A 19,686-nucleotide genomic window follows, 5' to 3' on the forward strand; every position below is an offset into this window, starting at 1 on the left:
AGCTGGCAATGGAGTCGGACAGTGATGAGGCTGAGGTGGGGCCAGGGCCATTGGGGAGTGAGGTATGGACTCCAGAGCCTCCGGAAACTGACAGTAGTAAGGCAGAGGAACAGGAGGAGCCTGTTCCTAGTCCATGCATGAGAAGAGCTGCCAGAAGGCAAGAGCAGCTCAAGCAAAGAGGACGACTCGGGATTAGGGCCAAGAGATGATTGGCCCCTCCCATAAGGCTTAAAAGACCAGCAACGGCGTTTGGGCTTTGCCTGAAAACAACATTGGTAACTTCATTGTCTTGCATTTATTTTTGTATTGGTGTCTTCTGAACGTTTGCCAGGAAAGGCCTTTAGCAGTTTGCCTAATTGGACCAAGGTTTGCGATAGGACTGAGGAATTTGTGTTGGGAGGAATTTGTTTTAATTTAGTTGAACTATGCTGGGAATGAAGTAATTCTCAGCTGTTCGAATAAAGTTTGTTTGTTTTTTCACTGACTGAGTTTCCTACTACCTACTTGGGCCTGGGTCACAACACTAAAAGAGAAACATGCTCTTGGAAAGCAGCCCCCACCTTTCTTAATAGCCCCTGCAGAACTGTAAATAACCCCCACTCTCCACTCTATGTGATCAGCTACCCAGAATCACACATGCTTGCTGGTTCTGCTTCACCATTAAACCATCTTTCCAATCAGCCACTATGTTTCCAGTGTCTTTCTCCCCACTTGGAATTGAACCAGGCGGATATTTCTTCCAACAGAAGGAAGGAAGGAAACATATCTTCTGCTCCAGCATCCTTTTTCGGCTAGTATTGCAATCTCTTATCTAGTTTCTCTCTATTTATCTTCTATCAAGAATGTGCAGCTTGTAAGATCTGTCTGTGGGCTACACTAACTTTTACTCCCAACAATAAGAGGAAAAGTAAGAGTTTGAGGCTGCGATAAAAAGTAGCCTTGATTTTTCCAAAGGTTTATGTCAATATGATTTCATAGTTTTGTCCAGGGGTGGGGCTGCTGGGGTTTCGCAGGGGTTCAGGAGAACATCTAGCTAAGATTCTGTGCAATTCAGAGAACCCCCAAATTCCACTCCTGGCTGGCCCCGCCCACACTGCCCTTCCCCAGAGTCCCCATGCAACCTGTTTTGGATGCAGGTAAGTGCAGGGCACGTGTGGAGGTTCGGGGAGGGTAAAAAAAAAGCCTACCATAAGTTAAGGGAGGCTGGAAACAGGCCCATTTCCGGCCTCCAGAGGGCCTCCGGAGCCTGGGGAAGCCATTTTTGCCCTCCCAGAAGCTTGAGGAAAGCCTCCGTAGCCCAGGGAAGGCAAAAAGCCCCCCCCCCACCGCCGTGGTGCAGGCCGACTAGGCCACGCCCACTATGGCCACGCCCACCCAGCAACCGGGCGGAGAACCCCTTGCTAAAGGTTTTGAAGCCCATCCCTGGTTTTGTCTATCGGTCAGCTTAAAGGTTTTCAAAGTTGGCAACTTTAAGAGTCCCCCAGCCAGTAGAATTCTGGGAGCTGAAGTCCACAAGACTTAAAGTTGCCAAGTTTGGAGACCCCCTACTTTAAACAGTACAATTAGTACCAAATTTTGGAGCACTCTAGTATCCATGTGCAAGAATTTGAGAGAAGGGGAGAGAAGGGGATTCATGCAGTCCTATTCTCGTGGGTAGGTCAGCCTGGCTTACTTCATGTCATGGTCTGACTCCACTCATTTTCCAGCTTTTGCCCTCTTTCTTATTTTGTAGATATATTTTTTTCAACCTTATTTTTTCCAGACTCTCAATTTCTGCTTCATGAAACCTCTAACTTCACTATTTCTAGCTACCTGAAGGTCTCCTTCCTCCCCCTCTGCAAATGTCAGCAAAGCCATCTAATTTCACTCTTCAAGCACGGCTGATGGGCTTGTTTCCCAATCTTGACCAGGAATCAAAAACTGCCTGAAAAATTGAAGCTAGATCCTTCCTAGAGAGTTGTATTGCTTGATTGCATTTTTTTTTTCAGGTCAGTGTTGACTCTTAGCAACTGCCTGGACAACTCCCTCCAGATTTTTTTTTTTAGCAATATTTTCAGAAGTTCATTACTGCATCCTTTCAATGCATGCAAAGATGTTTAGATATTTATTTATTTGCATTTGCCTTAATAAGCCCTAATTGTCTGCCTGGTATTTCTAAACCTTCCATTTTATTAGGATGCCTTAGGCTGGATAGAAGCTTGATCTGTCCATTGCTAACAAGAAACAGCAATGGCACTTAGACTTGTATACCACTTCATAGTGCTTTTACAACCCGGTCTAAGCAGTTTTCAAAGTCAGCATATTGCCGCCAACAATCTGGGTCCTCATTTTACTGACCTCAGAAAGATGGAAGGCCGAGTCAACCTTGAGCCGGTCAGGATCGAACTGCTGGCAGTTTGCAGAATTAGCCTGCAACACTGCAATCTAACCAGGGGTGGGCTGCTGGAGATTCGCAGGGGTTCGGGAGAACCTCTAGCTAAGATTGTGTGAAGTTCAGAGAATCCCCAAATCCTTCTCCTGGCTGGCCCTGCTCACCCTGCCCCTCCCAGGACTCCCCACGCAGCCCATATTGGATGCAGGGTGTGCACAGAGGCTCAGGGAGGGCAAAAAACAGGCTACCAAAAGTTTAGGAAGTCCAGAAATGGGCCCATTTCCAGTCTCCAGAGGGCCTCCAGAGCCTGGGAGGCCCTTTTCGCCCTCCTGGAGGCTCAAGGAAAGCCTCTGGAGCCCGGGGAGGGCAAAAACGCCCCCCCCCATGGTGCAGAAGGCTAACAAACCACACCCATCATGGCCACACCCACACAGCAACTGGACAGAGAACCCCTTGCTAAAATTTTTGAAGGCCACCCCTGATCTAACCACTGTGCCACCACAGAAATGCAGGTAATTCTTACTTAATGAATACTCAAAGTTATGGTGGTATTGCACTAATGGTAGTTACTAATGGTAGCCCTTGATATCATGGCTGTGGCAATACCCCTGCAGTTCTGTGATCTGCACACAGCCCTCATTGATGACTGCAGCATGACCTTCAGTTCCTCCTTCCTGCCTATCTATCCCCTCCCATCTCTTCCCTTTTGGCTGCCTTGCACTCTACTGCCCCTTAACCCTGAAACCCCCTGCCATTCCCAGCTGACCCTCCCCATCTGGGGTCCAGCCATTGGGTGAGAGCATTGGCCCTGGGACATGCGCAGTGAGTGCAGCAAGGCAGCAGAGCCTCATTTACCAAGGGGAACTCATCAGTAATGGCCAGGAAAGAGGCAGCAGGATGGAGCAGGGGTGGGATTCAGGCGGTTTAGACCGGTTCGGGCAATCCGGATGTTAATTTTAATCTGATTCGCCGAACCGGTTGTTCCAAAGACTGGCTGACCCCACCCACCCTATGCCACCCCTCCCTGCAGTCTCCATGAAGCCCATTTTGGATGCCAGGTAAGTGCAGGGGCTGCGCGGAAGCTCTGGGAGGGAAAAAAATGGGCCTACCGGAAGTCTAGAAATGGGTCTGTTTCCAGCCTCCGGAGGGCCTCCAGTGCCCAGAGGAGGCCATTTGGTGGGGGAGGGCAGCCATGGTGCAGGAGACTGAGTAGGCCATGCACCCATGGCCATGCTCACCCAGCAACCGGGCAGCGAACCAGTTGCTGAAATTTTTGAATCCCACCCCTGGGATGGTATATGTGGAGGAGGCGGGTGGCAACGCACATGGCAGGTCTCTGGGTGAAGGTGGCAGCTGTCAGCACTACACAAGGCTGTGCCCTTGCCCAGCACCTGGATTCCAGGTCAACAGTGGGAGAAAGAAGACAGCAAAGTCAGCTGGAGGGAAGGGGGTGTAGGGATAACTGGTGCTTCTTAAACTGCTGTCATACGTGGCACAGCCACATGATATTTCACCCAGTGACCCCCATCACTTAGCGATGGAAATCCCAGTTAGGGTCATTAAATGAGGACCACCCCTACCCTGTATTGCAACATCCTGAGCTCACACCTTAAGAGGAAGCACATTTACGGTTTATTTTTCATTGAACCATCTGGAATAGATGCTCAGTTTTGACATGAAGTGGGTCCCCCAATACTGTAAGTGAGGGGGGGGAGGAGGTTTATTATTGTGATAATACAGTTCCCAGAGATCTCCGTCGTTTCCTAAATTGGGAAAATGCCATTTCAAGGCAGAAAATAAGGAGTGGGGAAAGATGCCAAAACTTCCATCTGGGTTAAAAAAGATGCCTGCAGACAAATGCTTTCTTCCTGAACATACAACAGTCTGGAGATTAGAGCTTTCCTAAGGAAAGAGAGATCGCAAAGAGAGGGTCACGTCCAATGCTCCTGGATATGAAAGTAGAGGAGGCAGACAACCAACTTAGCAGAAACTCTGAAACGGAGAATGATTCTTCCTTTGCTTTTATCCTGTGCTCCTCTCTCGGCACTCTCTTCTTCTTCTTCTTCTTCTTCTCATCCTAGCAAGGAAGGAGAAAAGAGAAAAATGCAGTCTGCCATCTTGCAGAGAGCCAGCCCTGCCCAGGTGCCCCACTTTAAATCAGAAATTAACTGAAGCAGCACCAATCAATTTTCAAGGGCATTTTAAAATAAATTCAGAAAGACAGGGAGAGGAATGGCTGGAAGTGTTTATGGTGGATGGTTGCCAAGGCAGAAATTATTACAGCATGAGCCCTTTTGTTTTGTTTTTTGATTATTTTGACATATAATTAAAAACAAACAAACAGAGTTTTCCAAAGCAGCCAATGGTGCCATTCTACTCCCATAAGTGATCCATAAGTCTCTCATATTTTTTTTTTATTTGCATTTATATCCCGCCCTTCTCCGAAGACTCAGGGCGGCTTACACTATGTTAGCAATAGTCTTCATCCTATTTGTACATTTATATACAAAGTCAACTTATTGCCCCCAACAATCTGGGTCCTCATTTTACCTACCTTATAAAGGATGGAAGGCTAGTCAACCTTGGGCCTGGTGGGACTAGAACCTGCAGTAATTGCAGGCAGCTGTGTTAATAACAGACTGTCTTACCAGTCTGAGCCACAGAGGCCCTTCATTGTTTAGATGGGTTGGGTTCCGGGTTAGAGATTTATTCCAGCCACTGTTTGACATTGGTTAATGGCTAACCTGAAGCACTGTTTTGTGTTGTTGTTGTTGTTGTTGTTGTTGTTGTTGTTGTTGTTGTTCAGAAAAGACTGTTTAGACTGGAAACTAAATCACAATGAGTCCATAGATGATCATTATACCCAGTGGTGAAATCCACATTTTTTTACTACCGGTTCTGTGGTTGTGGCTTGGTGGGCGTGACAGGGGAAGGATACTGCAAAATCTCCATTCCCACACCACTCCAGGGAAGGATATTGCAAAATTCCCATTCCCTCTGCACTCCTGTGCAAAGGATATTGCAAAACCTCCATTCCCACCCCACTCTGAGGCCAGCCAGAGGTGGTATTTGCCGGTTCTCCGAACTACACAAAATTTCCACTACCAGTTCTCCAGAACCTGTCAGAACCTGCTGGATTTCACCCCTGATTATACCATTTGTGGGAACATAACAACTCCAGGCTAATTCCTCTCTTGACTCCTCCCCCTGTCCCTGCCTGTCTTTCTCCTACATGGAAGTGATCACCAAACCATGTAGAGATTTATAAGTCAAATCAGCTCCCAGTACCCAGGAGCCTATTGGTAGTCATTACAGGCCCTTTTTAGACCAGTGTTATATTAGTATCCTGTCTCTTACCTGGCCCAAGTCAAATTGCTGGATTTTGTACCAATTGCAGTTTCTGAGTAGCCTCATGCATTCTTGCAGTAGTTGCTTTCAGAGGTGAGAAGGACGTAAGTTACTATCACCAGGACTTCTTTCCCTAGAATAAGCCACAACTGGTGCATGAGCCAAAGATGAGTAGAACCCCACATTTGGGTGAATATTTGGAATATCTTTCATTTGGCATCTCCCTGGATAAACTAAGGCTATGTCAACACAACATACAGTATGAACTAAAGTTCACCTTGGAACTATCTGAACCCAGTTACCCAGTACAGGATAAAATTCCATAAATGGCATCTCATCCCATTGGTATCTCTATTTTACATCTCTGGAAATCTTGCAATGGGGAGAGAGAGTTATTTGGGGCAGAGACCACCCTCAGGAGCAGCAGAGACACTGAGACTAGGACAGTTTCCCTTCTGGATCTAGACAACTTAGGGAAGCAAAAGTTAGGTGAGAAATAGTCCTTACTACAGTACAATAATCCTTAGGTAAAAAGTATAATTATAGAAGTAATCCTTGACTTACAACCATTCATTTAGTGTTCGAAGTTACGACAGCACTGGAAAAGTGATTCATGATCACAATTACAATAATTGCAGCATCCCCGTAGTCATGTGATCAAAATCCAGATGCTTGGCAGCTGGCACGTATTTATGATGGTTGCAGTGTCCCCAGGGTCATGTGATCACCTTTCGCAAGCAAAGTCAATGGGGAAGCCAGATTCACTTAACAACTGTGGCAAGGACGGTCATAAAATGGGGCAATAGTCACTTAACCACTGTCTTGCTTTGCAGTAGAAATTTTGGGCTCAGTTGTGGTCATAAATCAAGGTTTAGTTTCCATCCATTGCTTCTTGTCCTGCCTCCAAAGCAGAACAAGAAGCAATGGATGGAAACTCATCAAGGAGAGAAGCAACCTAGAACTAAGGAGAAATTTCCTGATGGTGAGAACAATTAATCAGTGGAATGACTTGCCTGCAGAAGTCGTGAATTCTCCAACACCGGAAGTTTTAAAGAAGAGATTGGACAAACATTTGTCTGAAATGGTATAGGGCAGTGATGGCAAACCATTTTGGCACCAAGTGCCCAAACTGGAGCCTGTTCATGTGCGACGGAAATCCGAAGACCAGCTGGCTGGCGCACATGAGTTTCCGGCATATGCACGTGCGCTGGCCAGCTGGTCTTCAGGTTTCTGGCAATCCGGTATGCCCAAAGACCAGCTGGCCAGCGTGCATAAGTGCGCTGGAAGCCAGACAAGCAGCTGGCAATGGTGCGCATGCCCACTGTGGGCTGTGAGTGCCGCCTCTGGCACACGTGCCATAGGTTCGCCATCACGGGTATAGGGTTCCCTGCCTGAGCAGGAAGTTGGACTAGAACAGGGGTCTCCAACCTTGGCAATTTGAAGGCTTGTGGACTTCAACTCCCAGAATTCCTCAGCCAGCTTAGCTAGAAGACTAGAAGATCAGGCTTCCAAGATCCCTTCCAACTCTGTCATTCTGTCTTCTGATCACCTGTGAACATCTTGTGAGCAGGACCTGAAATAATGAAACCCATAAGAGCAATTGTAATGCATCCCAAAAGGTCCCATCTGTCAAAATGGCATAGTTAGTTTCTTTCATTATATTCTCACTTTTTTGGGAGTGAGGGGACTTCAAGGTTCTATTTTCCTAACTGCTAAGGGCCTCTGGTTGCTCAGCAGACTAAGTCTGTCTGTTATTAACAGCAGCTGCTTGCGATTACTGCTAGTTCAAGTCCCACCAGGCCCAAGGTTGACTCAGCCTTCCATCCTTTATAAGGTAGGTAAAATGAGGACCCAGATTGTTGGGGGCAATAAAAGTTGACTTTGTATATAATATACAAATGGATGAAGACTATTGCTTAACACTGTGTAAGCCGGAGAAGGGCGGGATATAAATTCAAATTAAAAAAAAAACAACTGTGCTGCTAACATTACTGTCCAGGCTTCAGTTCATAGAGGTCCCGGTAGACTTGATTGGCCCCCCCCAAAAGACAAAGCCCCATTCCAAGGTCAGAAAGGAAGCCGCCTATCTCAGACTTCCATATTCTCTGTTAATGAAAGTAATTAAAAGAGAGTGTAAAGCCCAGTTCCCTTTAATCCTTCTTAACAATAAGAAGCCCTGTTAAATCCTTAATGTGCCTGCTTTAATTATAACCTATCAAACAGTGAATCAATCTAAGTGGTAAACAGAAAAAACGGTATTCAGAGTCTAGGAAAGATCATACCTTTTTTTAAAAAAAATGCAAATTGAGGCACAGGTATAAAACCTATACTAACATTTGATTAATCTTTTTCCTTTTAAAAACATCCAGGCAGAGTATTAATTTTGCTGCCAGGGTGATGGGATGTGATATGGACCAGGGGTCTCCAACGTTGGCAACTTTAAGCCTGGTGGACTTCAACTCCCACAATTCCCCAGCCAGCAAAGTTGGCTGGGGAATTCTGGGAGTTGAAGTCCACCAGGCTTAAAGTTGCCAACATTGGAGACCTTTGATCTGGACTGAAGATAGCACATCTCCCACTCCCTCCCCCAATCCACCCCCCCACTCTGTTTTATGCAAATGAAGGACCAAAAACATGTCTTCTTAATGATCAAGTCCCTCTCGTTGCTAAAATGAAAGAATTTTGCCACAATCCACAATTTCACACCATTCTGTAGATATCACATCTTGCTTATAACATGGCTAAATGATTTCAGAGACATCACCCTGTATAGTCAAGGCTTTGGTTTTCCTAGTTGCAATGAATGGCTGTGAAAGTTGGACCATAAGAAAGATTGAGCGCCAAAGAATTGAGGACTTTGAATGCTAGTACTGGAGAAGACTCCTGCGAGTTCCTTGGACCGCAAGGCGATCAAACTGGTCAGTCCTAGAGGAGATCAACCCTGACTGCTCTTTAGAAGGCCAGATCCTGAAGATGAAACTCAAATACTTTGGCCACCTAATGAGAAGGAAGGACTCACTGGAGAAGAGCCTAAATTTGGAAAAGATTGAGGGCAAAAGAAGAAGGGGACGACAGAGAATGAGGTGGCTGGATGGAGTCACTGAAGCAGTAGGCGTGAGCTTAAATGGATTCCAGAGGATGGTGAAAGATAGGAAAGCCTGGAGGAACATTGTCCATTGGGTCACGATGGGTTGGACACAACTTCGCAACTAACAACAACAACAACGAAGTGTAAAGTAAAACCTTAGTTTTACTTATTAGTATCTTGAGATGAGAAGCTTTTCTGGAGGGAGGGATTTTTGATATTTTTTTTCACCTCCTCTTCACTTCCCCCCCCCCCTCTGGCTGCTCTTCTAAGGTTAACTCCTAAATACACCCTTTTAAAAAGCCTTTATATCATTTTTGATACCAAGGAATTTGTTCCCACTCAGCCTTGGAAGCTCCTGTGGGCCAGTCATGCTTTTTCTCAGTTTAGGCCACTCCCAAAAATGTTGGTGGCAGGAAAAAAATTATGGAGGTACAGATTCTCTCTGTGCTGCCTTGAGATCCTGGAGAAACGATGTGCTCTAGAATTAAAGCCAATAAATAATATTGATATCGTGAAGTGGTTAGGTACAAGATGAATGGACCTCGATAGCCATACAATGGTTCACTCCCCAGATCTTGTCTTCTGCTGATTTGAAATGATGAGAATAAAGAGCAGAATTCATTGCCCAGCCCCAGGCTCAAATTATCCTACTTTGGATTGTTATGCAAAGAGCCAGCTCCCTAGAGATGGAAGGAAAGAGAAAGAGGAGGAGGAGGAGGAAGAAGAAGAAGAATAGAATATAATTTTTTATTGGCCAAGTGTGATTGGACACACAAGGAATTTGTCTTGGTGCATACGCTCTCAGTGTACATAAAAGGAAAGATACGTTCATCAAGAATCATAAGTACAACACTTAATGATAGTCATAGGGTACAAATAAACAATCAGGAAATAATATCAATATAAATCATAAGGATACAAGCAACAGAGTTACAGTCATACAGTCATAAGTAGAAAGAGATGGGTGACGGGAACGATGAGATTAATAGTAGCGCAGATTTAGTAAATAGTTTGACAGTGTTGGGGGAATTATTTGTTTAGCAGAGTGATGGCGTTCAGGAAAAAACTGTTCTTGTGTCTAGTTGTTCTGGTGTGCAGTGCTTTATAGCGTAGGTTTTTTAAAAAAATAATAATATTTTATTATGACACAATATGACAAACACATAACATACAACATATAAATATATCCTCTTTTTAGCCAATGAAGAAAATAAAACAGTAAGAGAGATTTGGGGGGGGAGTATAAAACAGAAAGACCACTAAGAAATATTGGTTATAGCGTAGTTTGGAGGGTAGGAATTGAGGAGGAGGAGGAGGAGGAGGAGGAGGAGGAGGAGGAGGAGGAGGAGGAGGAGGAGGAGAAGAAGAAGAAGAAGAAGAAGAAGAAGAAGAAGAAGAAGAAGAAGAAGAAGAAGAAGAAGAAGAAGAAGAAGAAGAAGAAGAAGAAGAAGATGATCAGCAGTCAGTTATAGTAACCAATGAGTGAATTATTAGAAGACCTGAAAAACAAGCTGGTAGATGCAAATAATCAGGAGCATTCCTTGAGTTCAAAGCATAGAAGAGTCATCTGAATTTTCCCACACTATTGAGGTCATGAAAATCCAGACATCCAGACCTGGTTTTAGTCTGGCTCAAAATCTTCACATCGATGTGCTCCGATTCCCCTTAGTCCAAGGGGCAATTTACTCTTAGATCATCATCTGGAGGCGTTCATAATTTGCCTTGTGGTTCTTTTTGCCTCCTCCTGAGCAAAACAAAATATGTGGAACAAAGCTCCTCACCTTATTTGCTGCCCTGATGCACACAGCAAATGCTTTTTGGATAAGTAGGATAAACTGAGAAATAACAATGAACCTCAAAAGTCACTTAGGAATCTTCCATGGCCAAATAGCAATTTAAACTTCAATTTCCCAATTTCTAACTTAACGCTAACCATTAGCCATACTGGCTGTGTTAATGTACCCATCCATCTGATCCTTTAAGACCATTCTTATCATCTTCCTCTTGAGTCCTAGTTCCCAAGACGTTGAGATTAATATTATATTCATGTTTTAATTCAGCAGTTCACCTATGGAAAATTCAGTAAATCCATTATTACAGTGCGCAACGTGCTCCCCCTCAGTCACTCCCGTTGGTTGTGTTCATTCTGAAATAATTTACTGCTTCACGGTAGCAGGTCTTAATTCAAAACCACCCTTGGGCAATTGGACAACTTCTGCTAATTTCATAACGTGGGATCCCTCATAATTTCAAAGGGACCATAGCTTCTGAGGTGAATCGATATATAATTGATTGTGTACCGTGCGTGCCATATTGTTCTGTTTCCCTTCCCCCAATACTCCCAGCAAAGAGTCCGTCAGAGGCCTTCCTTTTTTTTCCTTTTATTTACATAGATACATGTCCTGGCCACGTCTACCCACGGGCCTGCCAAGTTTCTGGAGATAACGAGGAAATTATAGATAAGGCCAGAATTACTCACGAATATATTCTTCCCTCCATGAATTAGCTTGCGCCAAATTCATTGCTTTGTCCGAGACAAAAAACCAGGAAGTCCCGCCTCCTATTTATAGTCTCTGCAGATGTCACTGCATGACAATTATGACTTGGCTTTGTCCCAACTCTTCCGCTGCTGCGCACGCCGATCAAGCCTTCGTAACCTTGCGTCCCTCCAAAACTGTTCTTGGGCGTTGCCAAATCAGAAGAAGGCCGGGAGAATCAGGCCTTGCCGACCCCTCCCTTTGAGTGGGTGCCAGGGAGGGAGAGGGCTCAAGAGAAGCAGGGCTTGCCAGGTCTTCTCTCTCATTTTCTGAATCATCCGAGTCCAGGAGTCTGGGTCCAGGAACCTGGGTCACAACACTATCCCTCACCGCAGGGCCCTTCCCCCGGGGCTGACGATCGGGATGCGGTCGGGCTGGGTTCTGCTCATGGAAGGCCTGCACCAGGTCAGGGGCATGAACGTCGGAGGCATCTACCCAGGAGAAATCAGTCCCGTATCCCTTCCACGCGATCAAATATTGGAAACGACCCTTTAGCCAGCGAGAGTCTCGTACGCTGTGGACTTCGTATTCCTCAGATCCGTCCTCAGCGACAGTGACGGGTGCTGTTGGGCACCGAAGGGGACTCGGTGTGGCCTCAGGAACCAGAAGGGACCGGTGAAAAACGGGGTGGATCCGCATGGATCGTGGCAGGGTCAGTCGGTAGGCTACCGGGTTGATGACTGCCTCGACAGGGAACGGGCCGATGAATCGGTGGTCCAACTTCTTTACCGGGCGGTCGGACGGGAGGTGTTTGGTGGAGAGCCACACCCGGTCTCCAACTGCCAGCGGGGGCGTTGCCCGTCGGGAGCGGTCGGCGGACCGTTTGTAGTCCTCCTTTGCCCGATTCAGCTGCTGGCGTACCAACTGTTGGACCGCATGCAATTCCGTCAGGAAGGTCTGCGTTTCGGGAACAGGAGAGTCCGGTGGTGCCAGAGGGAAGAGCCGGATGGTACCCCACATTGGCAAAGAACGGGGTCATCTGAGTAGAGGTGTGCTGAGAGTTGTTAAAAGCAAACTCCGCCAGGGACAGGTAGTCGGCCCAGTTGTCCTGTTGCTGGTTGATGAAGCAACGGAGATACTGTTCCAGTATACCGATGACCTTCTCTGTACCCCGCCGGTCTCCGGATGGTGCGATGACGACAGACATACCTGCACCTCCAACGCCCATCAGGCTCTTCCAGAAGCGGGCTGTGAACTGAACTCCACGGTCCGAAACCACCCTGTCCGGTAGACCATGGAGGCGGAAGATGTGCTGCAGAAAGAGACGGGCCGTTTTTGCGGCTGTGGGCAGTCCGCGGCATGGGATGAAGTGTGCCATCTTGGTGAGCATGTCCACCACCACCAGCACCGTGGTGAACCCAGAGGACGGCGGCAGGTCTGTCAGGAAATCCATAGAGATCGCCCCCCAGGGTCTGTCGGGTGTCGGCAAGGGCTGGAGGAGCCCGGGAGGGGCCCCCGTGGCGGTCTTGGCTTGCCGGCACGGTACGCAGGATGTCACGTAGGCATGTATATCATGCCGCACTCGGGGCCACCAAAAGGTCCGTGTCACCAGGTGGAGGGTCTTGAAGAACCCAAAATGTCCTGCTGCAGGGTTGTCGTGGCACTGGGTCATGACGAGGGCTCGGAGTGGTCCTGTGGGCACATATAATCGCCCAAACTTGAGTAAGTCCTCCTCCAAGGTCCAAGGAGACGTGGGGCCCACCTCCGCTCTCCTTTGCTGCGACCAGGCGTCCTGGCGCTGCGCCTCGCACCTGGGCCCGCAAGTCCACTGGCTCCGTGCTGCGGCCAAGGCTTCTGCCGCAGCACTGTCCGTGGAGGAAGGGGTCCTTGGCGCAGAGGTACTCTGGTTTGCGGGACAGGGCATCCGCCTCCGGTTGTGACCGCTGGGAATGTAGGTCACGCGGAAGTTGAACCGGCAAAAACAACGACCACCGGATCTGCCGCTGGTTCAACTTCCGAGCTGTGGTGAGGTGCTCGAGATTCCGATGGTCCGCTCGACCTCCACCTGATGTCGGGCCCTCCAGATGGTGTCGCCAAGCCTCGAATGCAGCCTTGATAGCCAGCAACTCTTTTCCCAGATAGTGTAGTTGCGCTCGGAAGGGTTGAGTTTCCGGAGTAGTAAGCGCAGGGAAAAGTGTGCCGCCATTCGCCGGAGCCTGTAGCAGCACCGCTCCCAGAGCCACATTGACGCGTCCGTTTCCACCACAAAAGGCCGGAGCGGGTCGGGATGCCTCAGGACGGGTTCCGTGACGAAGGCTTTCTTGAGGGCTGTGAATGCTTCTTGCTGCGGGGGACCCCACCGGAATGCAACCTTCTTCCTGAGGAGCTGGGTAAGTGGAGCTGTCAGTGTGGCGAAGCCCGGGATGAAGGTCCGGTAGTAGTTGGCGAAGCCCAGTAGGCGCTGAACATCCTTCACCCGACGAGGGGCTTCCCAGCTACACAAAGCTTCTACTTTACATGGGTCCATGGCTATGCCCTCGGGCGAGATGATATGGCCGAGGAATTCTATGGAAGTCCGGAAGAAGACGATTTCTCCAGTTTCGCATTGAGTTGTTGCTCCATAGCGTTGCAGAACCAGACTGACGTGTCGAAGGTGGCTTTCCCTGGACCGGGAGTAAATCAGGATGTCGTCGAGGTAGATAACCACGAACCGATCCAACATGTCTCGGAACACGTCGTTCATGAAGTGCTGAAAAACGGCGGGAGCATTGGTCAACCCAAATGGCATGACAGTGTATTCGTAGTGTCCGTATCGGGTGCCAAATGCCGTCTTCCATTCGTCTCCTTCTCGTATCCGCACCAGGTTGTAGGCCCCCCGGAGATCGAGCTTGGTGAAGATCGTGGCCTCCCGCAACCTTTCCAGTAGCTCCGGGATGAGCGGCAGGGGGTAGCGATTCCGCACCGTAATGGCGTTTAGCCGCGGTAATCACAGCATAGGCGCAAGTCCCTGTCTTCTTCTTCACAAAGAGGACCGGGGCCGAGAGGGACTTTGAAGGCGGATGAACCCTCGGGCCAGGTTTTTGTCCAGGAAGTCCCTGAGGCGGCCAACTCGGGCTCCGACATGGAATACAGGCGTCCCACAGGCAGTGGTGCGTTGGGCAGAAGGTCCACGGGCAATCGAGGGGCCGATGCGGGTAGTCGGTCCGCCTCCTTCTCGCTGAACACGCCGGCGAAGTCCGTCAGCTCAGGAGGCAAGGTGATGGCAGCGGTGGGGACGTTCTGGCCGGCACAGGTGTGGCGGATGTGATCGACGCACTGCAGACTCGGGAAAGAGATGGCGTTCGCGACCAGGCCACCTGAGGATCGTGGGTCCGCCAGGCCAACCAAGGACCAAGGGAAAATGAAGGTCCGCCGTGACATAAAACTGGATCGCCTCCTCATGGTCCCCAATAGCCAGGCGCAAAGGCTGGGTGGCGAATTTAATGGGGCCGGACACCAGTTCTCGCCCATCAATTGTCTCTACCGCATCGGAGGGTCCACGGAACCACGGGACCGCAAACTGGGTCACAAAGGCCTGGTCCATAAAGTTTGTTGTGGCCCTGAGTCCACCAGCGCATGCGCCTGGAGCCCGTCCGACTGGTTCCCCAACCATATCCGTGTGTCCAGAATCAGATGCCGAGGGGCCCAGAGTCTACTTCCGCATAGCGTCAGTGGGGCTTAGTACGTGCCCGACCTAGGGTTTCCCAGGTCGGGCCTGCTCCGCTTCCGATTGGTCACGCTGTGATTCGGGACCGGCGTCGTGCCCCACTTCGCTTTCTGGGGCAAGAAGCGGCGTGGCGGGCTCCCACAGTACAGGCACAATCCCCTTGGCGCCTCGGTTCCGCTCCTGGGCTGTTAGGCGAGGTCTGGCCGCTCCCAACTCCATGGGCTCTTCCGCAGCGGTTACAAAACGTGGGGCGACCCTGGGTGCTGGTGGTGCAGGAAGTGGGGTGCAGATGTCGACGGAGGGTCCCGGGGTGCGACGGGACGGTCGCCGTTGCAGACGGGCATCGAGGCGGAGACAAAGGGCACCAAGTTGTCGAGGGTCCGCGCGCCTCCACGGGCCAGCTCGTCTTGCAATTCCTCTGAGAGTCCCTCCTGAACGCGCCCACCAGCGCTGCATCATTCCAGTCAGAGTCCTGGCACAAAAGACGAAATTCGGCGATGTACTCCTGCAGGGGCGTTTCCTTGACGGAGTTCCTTAAGGCGCCTGGTTGCCGTCAGCATTGACGGGTCCTCATACATGGTGCGAGGTGCTGCCAAAACGCTGTTGGTCCGCCAGCAGGGGCTGTCCTGGAGCAAGAGGCGTGGCCCATCGAGCAGCCGAGCCGGAAGAAGGTTAATCACGAAGGCCACCTTAGCCCGGTCGTCTGGGAAATCCTCTGGCCTCATAGCCATGTAGAGCTGGCACTGTCCCAAGAAGGTCGGGAACATCTCAGGCTGCCCAGAAAACTTATCCGGCACGGTTATCGGGCACTTGCGACGAGGAGGAGTGGGAGGATGGGGGGGGGCTGCAGGCACATTCCTGGCAGCAAGTTGGCCTGCCAAGTGAGCCACTTGCTGCTGGAGCTGTTGATTAGCCGCGTGTAGCTGCTCTAACTGCTGCTGTACCTGCTGCTGATCCATCTTTGGTGGAAGATGTTTTAGTCAGGTCTCGGACAAAATGTTCTGTTTCCCTTCCCCCAATACTCCCAGCAAAGAGTCCGTCAGAGGCCTTCCTTTTTTCCTTTTATTTACATAGATACATGTCCTGGCCACGTCTACCCACGGGCCTGCCAAGTTTCTGGAGATAACGAGGAAATTATAGATAAGGCCAGAATTACTCACGAATATATTCTTCCCTCCATGAATTAGCTTGCGCCAAATTCATTGCTTTGTCCGAGACAAAAAACCAGGAAGTCCCGCCTCCTATTTATAGTCTCTGCAGATGTCACTGCATGACAATTATGACTTGGCTTTGTCCCAACTCTTCCGCTGCTGCGCACGCCGATCAAGCCTTCGTAACCTTGCGTCCCTCCAAAACTGTTCTTGGGGCGTTGCCAAATCAGAAGAAGGCCCGGGAGAATCAGGCCTTGCCGACCCCTCCCTTTGAGTGGGTGCCAGGGAGGGAGAGGGCTCAAGAGAAGCAGGGCTTGCCAGGTCTTCTCCCTCATTTTCTGAATCATCCGAGTCCAGGAGTCTGGGTCCAGGAACCTGGGTCACAACACATATATTGCGTAAATTGCAAATTAGGAGGATTTGAAATGCATCCTAGTTAAGAGTTCCTTAAATATTGGTGGGTTGTTTGTTTGTTTGGGGGTGTTTTTACCTCAGTATATCAATGATACATTTGAATCTCCTTGTCACAGACGTGATCATTTTTATCCTTAAACAGCTTCATACGCCTACATATTCCATGGCTGTACTAGAATAAGTGCCTTAAATCCCTCTAGTAAATGTCATTACATGCCAGTTCCTGCTATTTGATCTCAGAATATTTCTTTTTCTTTTCTTTTTTTTTTCCAAAAGGGAGACATTTTATATACAATACATTTTGCTAATCTATTTCAAAGAGCAAAACCGCCCTGAGTCCCTTGGGAGATAGGGCGGTATATAAATACGATTAAATAAATAAATAAATAAATAAAATTCACTGAGAGTTATTTCCAGTCATGAAGGTTTCCAGGTCTAGCAAGGGGGAGGAGGAGGAAGGAGGGGGCTTCCTTATTACCTGTTGTTGTTTTTGTTATTGTTGTTGTCATTGTTATTGCTTTACAACAAAGTACAGGAGAAAAGTAGAAACATGAAGAAGGGGGAGGTCTCGTTTTGTAAACCTATACAGGAATTAAAACTGCCATGTGTTGTGTTTGTCTATTTGACAAGTGATAATTAATTAGCGACAGATTAATTCCGGTTGTGACGCAAACTTGTTTCTCATTAAAATGAATCGTGGAACATTTGTGTTAGATGTTACAGCTGTTCAAATCCCTAAGGCTATGTAGAAATACATATATATGTCTCAGGGTTGAAATCTACTTACCTTCCTTACTGGTTTGGAAGTGCACATGCTGCGCTTGCACGCATGCTTTGCTTGCATTCACACATCACATACACACGCAGACCTTCTGCACTTGCGCAAAATCTTCTGCTCATTCGCAAAAGGTAAAAAACACATTACTTCCTGGTTAAAACCAGGAAGTAATGACACCCAGGCAGGTGGGCGGAGCTTTGCTCTGCCGTCGCTACCGGATCACCAAACCACCGGACCTGATCACTACCGAATCACGCAATCCGGTCTGATCCGGGAGCATTTCACCCCTGATATGTCTCTTTGTGTGTGTAGATATAGCAATATATATAGCAATATATACAGGAGAGAGAGAGAGAGAGAGGGAGGGAGGGAGGGGGGGAGAGAGGGAGAGGGAGAGAGCGAGCTGTTTTGTTGATAAATTGATTAGATGCCATTTCTAAATCAATACCAGTAGTAGGCAGAGGAGTTTAAATTCTATGGGTATGACTGGTTTGGCTCAAGGACCACTTTATAGAGTGTGTATTAGGTATAGATGTATACGTTGTATCTATCCATTATTACTTCTGTTCTTTTCCCATTTTTTAAAACTTGACATGGTGTTCATCTCATGTCTGCCTCACTTTGGAGGTCAAGCTAACTACTTAGACAACCATCATGCTAGTATCAGCAAACTGGAAGACGTAGGTTGGAGCGTATTGGTGTGGATAACACATGAATGAAACATATCCAGTGTCAACTCTTTATATGCCAGCTTTTTAGAACTCTAAGTCTTCCCACTAAATCATACTGGAGAGAAAGGGAAAAGGAGATGGGGGAAGGGGGAAGGGGAGGGGAGGGATTTGGAAGAAAGGACATATTGTAGATCCCATCTGTAAAGGGATGTCATCTGGTGGGACCCAGGAACTGTATCTTTTTCTACTGCAGAAAAACTGCAGTGACTTTTGGAACATCATTCCTTCTGAGGTTAGTTTGGCCCTGATCATATTGGCCATGGTCATCTGTGTTGGAGTTTGAAGAGATGACTTGGTCATCTAGCTTGGAAATCGAGTCACGTAGGTGGAAAGCTTGTTAAATGGTTAGGTTCTAGAAAATGAATGGTACTCTTCTAGAATGCTTTTTATGCTGTTATTGTTTTGAGTGTGTGTGTGTATGTGTGTGTTTGTAATTTTTTTGTTTTGTTTTTGGTGTTTAAGGCACCCAGAGTCACAGCAGCAAGATGGATTGCTACATAAATTCAATTAATAAATGAATAAATAAGTTTTAAAAACTTTAGATTTACAGGTCTTTCTCTCTGCTATACTGCAAAAGAAGTTCATTTTTTCCAGCCACTGCTATAAATTGTGGGTCACAAATGGTGTTAATACAATAAAGGAATTACAGTTCAACCAGAGAAATAAAACTGCCAGGTGGATATGGATTTAGCAGTGTTGTGAGCCATCCTTGCATTTCAAAAACATTACTAAGTTAGAAGAGGTATCAATAACCAGAAAAGTACAAACAGAAGTGAAAGAGAGGGGGAAAGATGGACAGACAGATGTACAGACACTGTTACAAAGGGGTTGCCTTCATTTACACATTTGGGAAAAGCAAGATGGCCAAACCAAAACATATCCTCTTTATTTGGGCTATGATAAAAGTGCACTGTAATTGCATGTAAAATCTTGAGGGACAGGAAGAGATGCTGTCTAGGGAATAATCAGATAAGAGAGGATACAGCCAGGGGTGGGCTTCAGCCGGTTCGGATCAGTTCAGGCAAACCGGATGCTAATTTTATATCTGGTTCGCCAAAAACCAGTAGTTGCAAGTACTGGCTGGCCCCGGCCACTCTGCCCCACCTCTCCCAGGAGTCCTCAAGCAGCCAGTTTTGGATGCCAGGTAAGTGCAGCGCCCACACAGAGGCTCTGGGAGGGCAAAAAATGGGCCTCCTGGAAGTTCCGGAAGTCCAGAAATGGGCCCATTTCTGGCCTCTGAAAGGCCTCTGGAGCCCGGCCTCTGAAGGGCCTCTGGAGGAAAGCTTCCAGAGCTTGGGGAGGGTGAAAACACCCCTCACACTGCCATGGTGCAGGAGGCTAAATAGGCCACACCACCATGGCCATGCCCACCCAGCAACCGAGCAGAGAACCGGTTGCTAAAATTTTTGAATCCCACCCCTAGATACAGCCCTGCAGCTGCATAAAGGGAGGAGAAAGAAATTTAGAAAGCACCTCCTTAACATATCAGATTGTAAAGGAAATGGTGGGAGATTTATATTTTCAGACTTGCAAGATTCTGTTCATGTAGCTTTATAATAAAATAGAAATATAGCTAATTTGGTCTGTTTCCTCTTTGTAGCTGGAAGAGACTTATAGTTCTG

This window comes from Ahaetulla prasina, chromosome 10, assembly GCF_028640845.1.
Source record: "Ahaetulla prasina isolate Xishuangbanna chromosome 10, ASM2864084v1, whole genome shotgun sequence".
In the NCBI taxonomy this organism is placed as follows: Eukaryota; Metazoa; Chordata; class Lepidosauria; order Squamata; family Colubridae; genus Ahaetulla; species Ahaetulla prasina.